The sequence below is a fragment of the Furipterus horrens genome, unplaced genomic scaffold, assembly GCF_987537825.1.
Source record: "Furipterus horrens unplaced genomic scaffold, mFurHor1.1.pri manual_scaffold_17, whole genome shotgun sequence".
Classification (NCBI taxonomy): domain Eukaryota; kingdom Metazoa; phylum Chordata; class Mammalia; order Chiroptera; family Furipteridae; genus Furipterus; species Furipterus horrens.
Genome location: NW_028327187.1, coordinates 44,604,870 through 44,614,090, shown reverse-complemented (window position 1 = coordinate 44,614,090; position 9,221 = coordinate 44,604,870). Strand labels below are relative to the sequence as shown.

General features: G+C 40.7%; 1 pseudogene; it reads right to left on the bottom strand.

Moving 5' to 3' along the window:
• Positions 1 to 7,574: 7,574 nt before the first annotated feature.
• Positions 7,575 to 8,630, bottom strand: LOC149990931 (S100P-binding protein pseudogene; annotated as a pseudogene).
• Positions 8,631 to 9,221: the final 591 nt, after the last annotated feature.

Below are 9,221 nucleotides of genomic sequence, written 5' to 3'. Positions count from 1 at the left end.
AGGTATACTATCATGTCATCTGCAAATAATGATAGTTTTACTTCTTCTTTCCAAATTTGGATGCCTTTTATTTCTTTTTATTGTCTGATTGCTGTGGCTAGGACTTCCAACACTATGTTGAATAGGAGTGGAAAAAGTGGACATCCTTGTCCAGTTCCTGAGTTCAGGGGGAATGCTTTCAGTTTTTGTCCATTGAGTATGATGTAGGCTTTAGGCTTCTCATATATAGCCTTAATTATGTTAAGGTATGCTCCCTCTATTCCCATTTTGCTAAGTGTTTTCATAATAAATGGGTGTTGTACTTTATCAAATGCTTTTTCTGCATCTATTGATATGATCATGCAATTTTAGTCATTCATTCTGTTTGGTGATGTATTATATTTATTGATTTGTGAACAATCAGCTATCCTTGCATTCTTGGGATGAATCCCACTTGATCGTGGTGTATGATCTTTTTTAGGTATTGCTGGATCCTGTTTGCCAATATTTTATTGAGGATTTTAGCATCTATGTTCATCAGTGATATTGGCCTGTAGTTTTATTTCTTTGTTGTGTCTTGACCTGGTTTTGGGATTAGGGTAATACTGGTTTCATAGAAAGACTTTGAGATTTTTCCCTCTTCTTGAATTTTTTGGAATAGTTTGAGGAGGGTAGGAGTTAGTTTTTTCCTAAATGTTCTGTAAAATTTGCCTGTGAAACCATCCGGTCCAGGGCTTTTGTGTGCCGGGAGATTTTTGATTACTGTTTCAATTTCCTTCTTTGTTATTGGTCTGTTGAGACTTTCTACTTCTTCTTGATTCAGTTTTGGTAGGTTTTCTGTTTCTAGAAATTTGTCCATTTCTTCTAGATTGTCAAATTTCTTGCCATGCAGTTGTTTGTAGTAATTTCTTACAATCCTTTGTATTTCTGTGGTATCAGTCGTGATTTCTCCTCTTTCATTTCAGATTTTGTTTATTTGGGTCTTCTCTTATATTTTCTCGATGAGCCTGGCTAGAGGCTTGTCGATTTTCTTTCTTTCTTTCTTTATTTTTAATTTTATTTTTTTGTTATTCAATTACAGTTGTCCCATTTTGTTTATTTTTTTTGAAGAATTAGCTCCTACTTTTGCTGATCTTTTGGATTGTTAGTTTAGTCTCTATGTCATTTAATTCTGCTCTGATCTTGATGTTTTCCTTCCTTCTTCTTGCCCTAGGCTTTGTTTGTTGTTGTTGTTCTAGTTTCTGTAGCTTTAGGGTTAGAATTTTTATTTGAGATTCTTCTATTCTTTCCAGATATGCCTGTATTGCTATGAACTTCCTTCTTAGGACGGCTTTACTGTGTCCCATATGTTTTGGGCTGTGGTGTGTTCATTGTCATTAGTTTCTAGAAATTTCTTGATTTCTTCTTTGATGTCATTGTTAACCCACTCATGATTTAATAGCATGTTATTCATTCTCCATGAGTTTGGCTGTCTTTGATTTTTTTCTCTGAAGTTGATTTTTAGTTTCAAGGCACTGTGGTCTGAAAAGATGCTTGATATGATTTCAATTTTCTTGAATTTGTTGAGGATTGTTTTGTGTCCTATCATGTGGTCTACCTTTGAAAATGTCCCATGTGCATTTGAAAATAATGTATATTTTACTTTTTGGGGGTGGAAAGTTATATATAATCAGTTAAGTCCATGTTGTTTAGTGTGTTGTTCAATGCCTGTATATCCTTGGTGTTTCTTTGCTTCGATGATCCGTCCATTGTTGATAATGCAGTGTTGATGTCCCCTACTATGAGTGTGTTGTTGTTAATGTCCTTCTTGTGGTCTTCTAATATTTACTTTATGTATTTGGGTGCTCCTATGTTGGGTGCATATATGTTTATCAGTGTTATATCTTCTTGATGGATTGATCCTTTAAGTATTATGAAATGCCTTTCTTTGTCTCTTTTTATTGCCCCTGCATTGAAATCCGTTTTGTCTGATATGAGGACTACAATCCCAGCTTTATTTTCAGGTCTGTTTGCTTGGAATATTTTTTTTTTATATCCCTTTACTTTCAGTCTATGTAAGTTTTTTGTTTTGAGGTGTGTTTTTTGTAGACAGCAAATATGTGGGTCCTGTGTTCTTATCCATTCCGTTATGTCTTTCAATTGGAGTATTTAATCCATTTACATTTAAAGTTATTATTGACATATGTTTATTCATTTTTCTTTGTACCTCTGTTCCTCTCCTCTCTTGGTTTTTCTTCTTTTTTTCTTAGAACATTCCCTTTAGCATCTCTTGCAATGCTGGTTTGGTGGAGATGTATTCTTTTAGTCTTACTTAGTCTGAGAAACTCCTTGTTTCACCTTCCATTTTGAATGAGAGCGTTGCTGGGTAGAGTATTCTTGGTTGTAGGCCTTTGTTTTTCATTGCTTGAAATATTTTTGACCATTCCCTTCTGGCTTGTAATGTTTCTGTTGAGAAATCAGTTGATAGCCTTATCGGAGCGCCCTTGTATGTTATTTGCTGTTTTTCATTTGGTCCTTTTAGGATTCTCTCTTTGTCTTGAAAGGTTGCCATTTTAATTATGATGTGCCTTGGAGTGGGTTTTTTTGTTTGTTTGTTTGTTTGTTTCTCTTCATTGGAACTCTCTGTGCTTCCTGAACTTGTATAACTTTTTCTCTCAACAAGTTGGTAAAATTTTCTCTCACTATTTCTCCTGTCAGCTTTTCTATTCCTTGTTCTTCTAATCCCTCTTTAATTCCAATGATTCTGATATTGTTTTTTCCTTATGCTATCCTGTAATTTTCTTACTTCTTCTTCATACTCTTTCAATCTTGTTTAGTTTTATTTTATTGTCTGTGAATATTTCTCTACATTATCTTCTAACTCACTAATCCGATCCTCTGCTTAGTTTAGTCTGCTTTTGACTGATTCTACTACGTTTTTGAGTTCAGAGATTGAATTCTTCATTTATTCCTGGTTTTTTGTTGATCGTTTCTATGTCTCTTTTTATGCTGGTGTAGTTCTCTGCAAGTTTTCTGTAATTTTCTTGCAGCTATTGGTAACTTTCTTGGAGGTTGTCATAGTTATTTTTAAGGTTGTTGAGTATATTGAGCTTCTTCACCACCATTGTTTTGAATTCCGTGTCTGACATTTGGGCTATGTCTATTCCATCTACCTCTCTTTCTGGGGACTCCTCTTTTCCTTTCATTGAGAGGTTGTTTCTGCATCTTACCATGTTGGATTCTTCTTGTTTGTTTTTGTTTTTGGGGTTTGTCTGCTTTGACTTGCCACCTTTGTGGTATGAGATTCGTTATAGGAGATCTGGGGGTTTCAGTGGTGCCGTCTCTTTGATCTCCTGAGTCTGATGTTCTTGGGGTACCATTTATGTCATTTGTTTATGCTGTCTGGTTATATTTCAGATGCTCTTTGTTAGGATCTCCCTTCTGGCTAGTTGATTGAGAATCACTCTATCCGCTTTGTCTTGAGTTATTTTGTGTAGATGCTGTTAAAAACATAAACACACAACCCAGGCAGGAGAACCACACCCTCAAAAATATCCCCCATCCTCTATCTCGCTATCGTCAGCTAACGAGCCAGTATTAATATAAATGTATACAGATATATGAAGAATAGATAAGAGTTGTTTTTAGGGAGAAAAAATATAATTTTTTGAGAGAGGGGATAATAGATTAATTATAGTTGAGACTGTGCAACATAGCAGGTAATATCTACATTGTATGTTAATAATGATAGAAGAAAAGGAGGGAAGAATGCAGAATATAGTAAGAAAAGTGGGATTGTATAGCATTGAATTTATATAGTAATTATATTCTTTTTATTTAGAGTGAAAGGAAGGCTAAACTGGACACACAAACAAACAACAATAAAAGAGAAAGGATGAGAGGGAGTTATTGTATGAAACAGATTAGAGATATAGTTTTTTCTTTCCCCTCCCTTTATGGAAGAAAAAAAAAAAAAAAGGAATGTTTTTACTTAGTTCAGCCTTTGTGTATCATCTTATTTTTCTGCATCCATAGCTGTTCTAATGAGGTGGGTCAGAGGTTCCTGTTCCTTGCAGCAGTGGTGTGCACCTGCGGTGACCAGCACAGCGCGTTGCTTTGGTGCCTGTTGGAGCTAGCCGAGGTGCCTTTGCATGCGCTCCCCTGTGCTCCCAAGGCTGCCCAAGTGTTTGTCTCAGGTCTGCCGAGGCATGTCTGAGGAGTTGGTCTCTCACCTCTTAGGGCAGAGCCCCAGACACTTGGGCACAGTGGAAGTGAGAGATTGGTGCCTAATGAAGCCTGCTGAGGTGATTTTGCGCTCACATGCCCAGGTGTATGCAAGGTGGCCCGAGAGCTAGCCTCAGTCCTTCTGAGCTGCGCTCCGGGAGTTGGTCTCTTGCCTCTTAGGGTGGGGCCCCGGACACTTGTGCACAGTGGAAGTGAGTATCTGGGAGTCACTGCCGCCTGCTGTCCCTGCGCCACAGCCGCCCGCTGTTCCTGCACCTGCCTGAGCGGGCAGGAGCAAAGCCTGAGCAAGTGGCCTGTGCTCTGGCCTGGCGCACACTGGAGCTGAGCAGAGGTGTCTGCGCATGGTCTTCTGCGGATCCAGCGGGCCTTCCATGCGCCCATTGGGGCACTGATCTTATGTCTGTTGGGGCATGTCTGAGGGGCACCTTGTCAAGTGGCCCAGTGCACCTGGGCCAGTGAATGAGGGCACTTCCCTATGCGCACCCTACCAACCCAAGGGGAGGGTTGGGGAGTGGACGAGCACACCTCTGCATCTGCGCTCCTCAAGAATATCCTACCACCCCCAAACTTTCCACCTCTCTCCACAGTCCACAAGAAAAAAATATAAAGAAAAATTACGTTCTCACTTGCACAGCAGTACGTTGTCTCCAGTTCTTCAGCGCCAATGCCACCTGGTTGATTCCTGTCTCTGCCAGCGGGCAGAGATCCGTTCTCCTCCAGACTCCTCTCTGGGGAAGCCTGTGGTCGCCAAAAAGCCTTTGTGTACTTCCAGCCACAGCTCGGGCAGCTGTCCCAGTCAGGAATCTCGTCTCGTCCCTTTTTCCTCCGCTATCCTCACTAAACAAGTTGTTCCCAGATTGTTTTTCTCTAATCCAGCAGTGCCAAGGCTCAACTCCTGCCAGTGTCCAGCTGCTCACTGATATGTTCTGTCTACAGTTAGTCCAAACTACAGATGGGTCTCGGGAACCTGAAAGCGCAGCCTCCCCTCACTCCTCCACCATCTTCCTTCCCACAGGAATATCTTTAACTTAAAAAAAGGCATCTATGAAAAATGCACAGCTAACACCATATTTAATGGTGAAAGAAAAAAAATGCTTTCTTTTTTAAAGTATATTTTATTGATTATGTTGTTATAATAGTTCAAATTTTTTTCCTTTGTTCCCCTATGTCCAGTGCCCCCTTTCCCCCAGCAATCCCACCCCTCCTAGTTTATGTCCATGGGTCATGCATATAAGTTCTTTGGCTTCACCCTTTCCTATATTATTCTTAACTCATCCCTGTCTATTTTGTACCAACAGATTATGCTTCTTAATCCCTGCACCATTTCTCAATTTCTCCCCCTCCCCCCTTGCAGCTGATAACCATCCAATTGATCCCCATACCTATGATTCTGCTCCTATTCTGGTTTGCTTAGTTGGATCTTGTTTTTTTTTTTTTAGATTCAGTTGTTGATAGTTGTGAGTTTGTTGTCATTTTAGTGTTCATAGTCTTGATCTTTCTTTTTCTTAAATAAGTCACTTTAACATTTTATATAATAATGGCTTGGTGACAATGAACTCTTTTATCTTTACCTTGTCTGGGAAGCACTTCATCTGCTTTTCCATTCTATATGATAGCTTTGCTGGATAAAGTAATCTTGGTTGTAGGTTCCTGGTTTTCATCACACTGAATACTTCTTGCCAGTTCCTTCTTGCTTGCAAAGTTTCTTTTGAGAAATCAAATGATAGTCTTATAGGCACCCCTTTGTACGTAACTCTCTGCTTTTCTATTGCTGCTTTTAAGATTCTCTCTTTGTCTCTAAGCTTTGGCATTTTAATTGTGATGTGTCTTGGTGTGGTCTTCCTTGGGTATATCTTGTTTGGGACTCTGTGCTTTCTGGACTTGTATGTCTACTTCCTTCACCAAATTTGGGGAGTTTTTCTTCATTACTTTTTCACATAAGCTTTCAATTTCTTGCTCTTCCTCTTCTTCTTCTGACACCCCTATGATTCGGATGTTGGCATGTTTAAAGTTGTCCCAGAGGTTCCCAAGCCTGTCCTCATTTTTTTTCAATTCTTGTATCCTCATTCTGTACTGGTTGACTGTTTTTTTCTTTTTTATACTCAAAATCATTGATTTGAACCCCAGTTTCCTTCCCTTCACCATTGGTTTTGTGTGGATTTTTCTTCATTTCAATTAGCATAGCCTTCCCTTCTTCCCTGATGCATTTGTCATACTTAAGCATATCTATCAAGTCTGTGAGCATCTTTATCATCAGTGTTTTGCATTCTGTTTCTGTTAGGTTTGCTATCTCCTCCTCCCTTAGTTCTCCCACTGGAACTTTGATCCATTCCCCCTTTTGGGTCATATTTCTCTGTCTCCTCATCTTGACAGGCTCTTGTGTTTGTTTGCCTCTGTGTCTTAGGTGGAGCTGTCACTCTTGTTACCTTGTAAGGAGTGGAGCCTTAGATATTCATCAGTATATAGCGACCCATTTCACCACATTGTGGCACTATATGAGGCGGAGGGGTCAGAGAGGGATAAATGCCAGTTTCTCAGCACTCACTCCTTTTCCAGGCACTTCTCTCACTTCCTTATGGAACTGGTGTCTCTCTAACTGTTGCCTTGCCTTTCATTCCCAGGGTGAGTAGGTCTGAAGACATTCTAGGACCATGAGCACCCTTTAAACAAGCGGACTCTGCTAAGAGAGCAGTAGTTTCTGCCTCCACCCCAACCCCCACTGGTTTGCAGCGTCAGAAGCAATGAGGCTTGATATTCCCTAGTGCAGTGACCATGAGCTGCGTGTTTTCGTCAGGAGTTGAGAATGTTCCCCAGGTGTCCCTCCCCACTTTTTAAAGTGTGTGACTGTGCTTTCTGCCAGCGTGCTGCTGCCGCCACCACTGCTGCCACCACACTGCATCCTCTCTGCCCCAGCTCCACCACTCCTACCTGTCTGAATGAGTATTTCTTCTTTATAGCTTTGTTTGCTGGAATTCCATGCAGTTTGATTTTCTGGAACTTCTGGTTGTCTCTAGTTTTGAGTTAGTTGTATTTCTTCTTAGTTGTGGAGGGCGACCTAGTGTGTTTGTCTAAGCCTCCATCTTGGCTGGAAGTCCTCTCAAAATGCTCTCTTCTTAAGATATAGAAATAAGACAAAGAGGTCCACACTCACCTCCACTATTCTTTTTTTTTTTTTGCATTTCCAAAAGGTGACAAATTCTTTAAATAAAAATATTGTGAAAAATAAAATTCAAAATATGCAAATCACAAAACAGGAGAAGAAGATAAGCTGCTGCTCTGGACAGGACCTTGGAAAGGGACTTTCAATGTTGATGGGGCGAGACAAATGAATTATACTCGATATCTTAAGGACTCTGGAACCATCGGTGGCTTCACTTATTCTTATCAACCCATTTAGTCAGACTGTATATTTCCAGATGTTTCAGTCGGTACTGGGCATAGTCTCGAATGGTGAGGTCAGAGGGATGCGAATGGTTATGCATATGATGAACTTGATCCATCATAGAACACAGTTCCACCAAGGCACCTTGGTTAGAGTCCACTGAGTTTTATATGAGCAAAGATACTCCTGACATAAGTTCGCTTCTTCCACTCTAGATCTGATTGTGAGAATATCAGAATATTAGTCCTTGTTTTGGTTTGCGGAACAGGAATGACTTTGCTTATTCTTTCAGGGACTTTCAGTTTCCCAGAATCTTTGTCAACATCTTTTTTTTTAATGAACTGGAAACCTCATTTTATAACTTAATACATGTGATCAATTTCACCAGGATGAACCTGTATGAGGAGTCTCTGAATGGTACAAGATCTGAGATCATAAAGGTGTAGGTTTCTTACTATCAGCATAATTTTTTCAGGAACAGTTGGTTGAAATTTATTATTTGAAGAAGAATGAAGTGGGGGCCCATTCCAGGCAGAATTATTGGGAATGATCTCTTCAAAATTAGTGCAAAGTGTGCTCTTATGTGAGATAAGACTACCTTCTCTCATCTCTTCTCCACGTGAGGAGGGTTTAGCACAGAATCACAAACTATTGGATTAAGTAGTGTAACAACTGTTAATTTCACACAACTCTTTTCTAGCGTAAAGGGTCTATTTAATGATTTTGTAAGATTTGGTCCCTTACCAACTGATGTACTTAGTTGAGGTAATTGGCAGAGGCCAGGAGTCTCAGATACCAATCCAGAGCTATCCAATAAATTTTTCTCATCCTCACCTCCCTTCAATAACACCTCCTCCTTTTCCCCCATGACACTGAAAAGGCCATCTTCTTCTTCTCCTTCACTTGGATCCAACCAGGCATCATTCAATGCATCCTCATCCAAGGAACTACTAGAGGGTCTAGTAAGCACATCATATTCTATGGAGCTGCTGGTATGATCTCTGCCTTTGTCATGAGACAAAATGGGAAAAGGTTTCAGTTTCATCTAACTGTTCCTTTCAGATTTGTCAAAATAATTGACTCCTACCTTTCCCATCCACTGCCTCCCTTTATAGGGTTATTTTGAAGCAAATCCCAGGCATCACATCACTTCAACTCAATGATGAAAATGGAGAGTTGGGAAGATGGCCGCGGAGTAGGGGCAGTGTTCTCTGCTCGCTCCAGTTAAGGAGAGGCCCCAGGAACTAATGCGGAGAGGAGTGACTGAGTGTGTGTGGATCTCCGATAGCATGAACGGGAGGAGAGCATGGGAGCAGCGTGGAGGGGGGTGGAGGGGTTTACCATGCACTGGACGTTGAGTCATTCCAGGACCCGGTGCGTCTGCAGTACTAAGCTGGAGAGCTCACTAGCCAAGAGCTGCCTGGAGGCTCCCCCTGCTAGGGGCACACCGATAAGTGAATTCTTGTAGGAAGTTAGAGAGAAGATTCAGCTGAAAAAGCCAGAGGAGTGAGAGAACAGTGAACAAGCAGGACTGGGAGAAACTGTGTGATCTGAGTCCAGAGGGAAACCTCCTCAGCTACAACCCCTGACCGAAAGCTCAGCACTCGGGACATGCGCAGCACTTGCACTAGGGCCC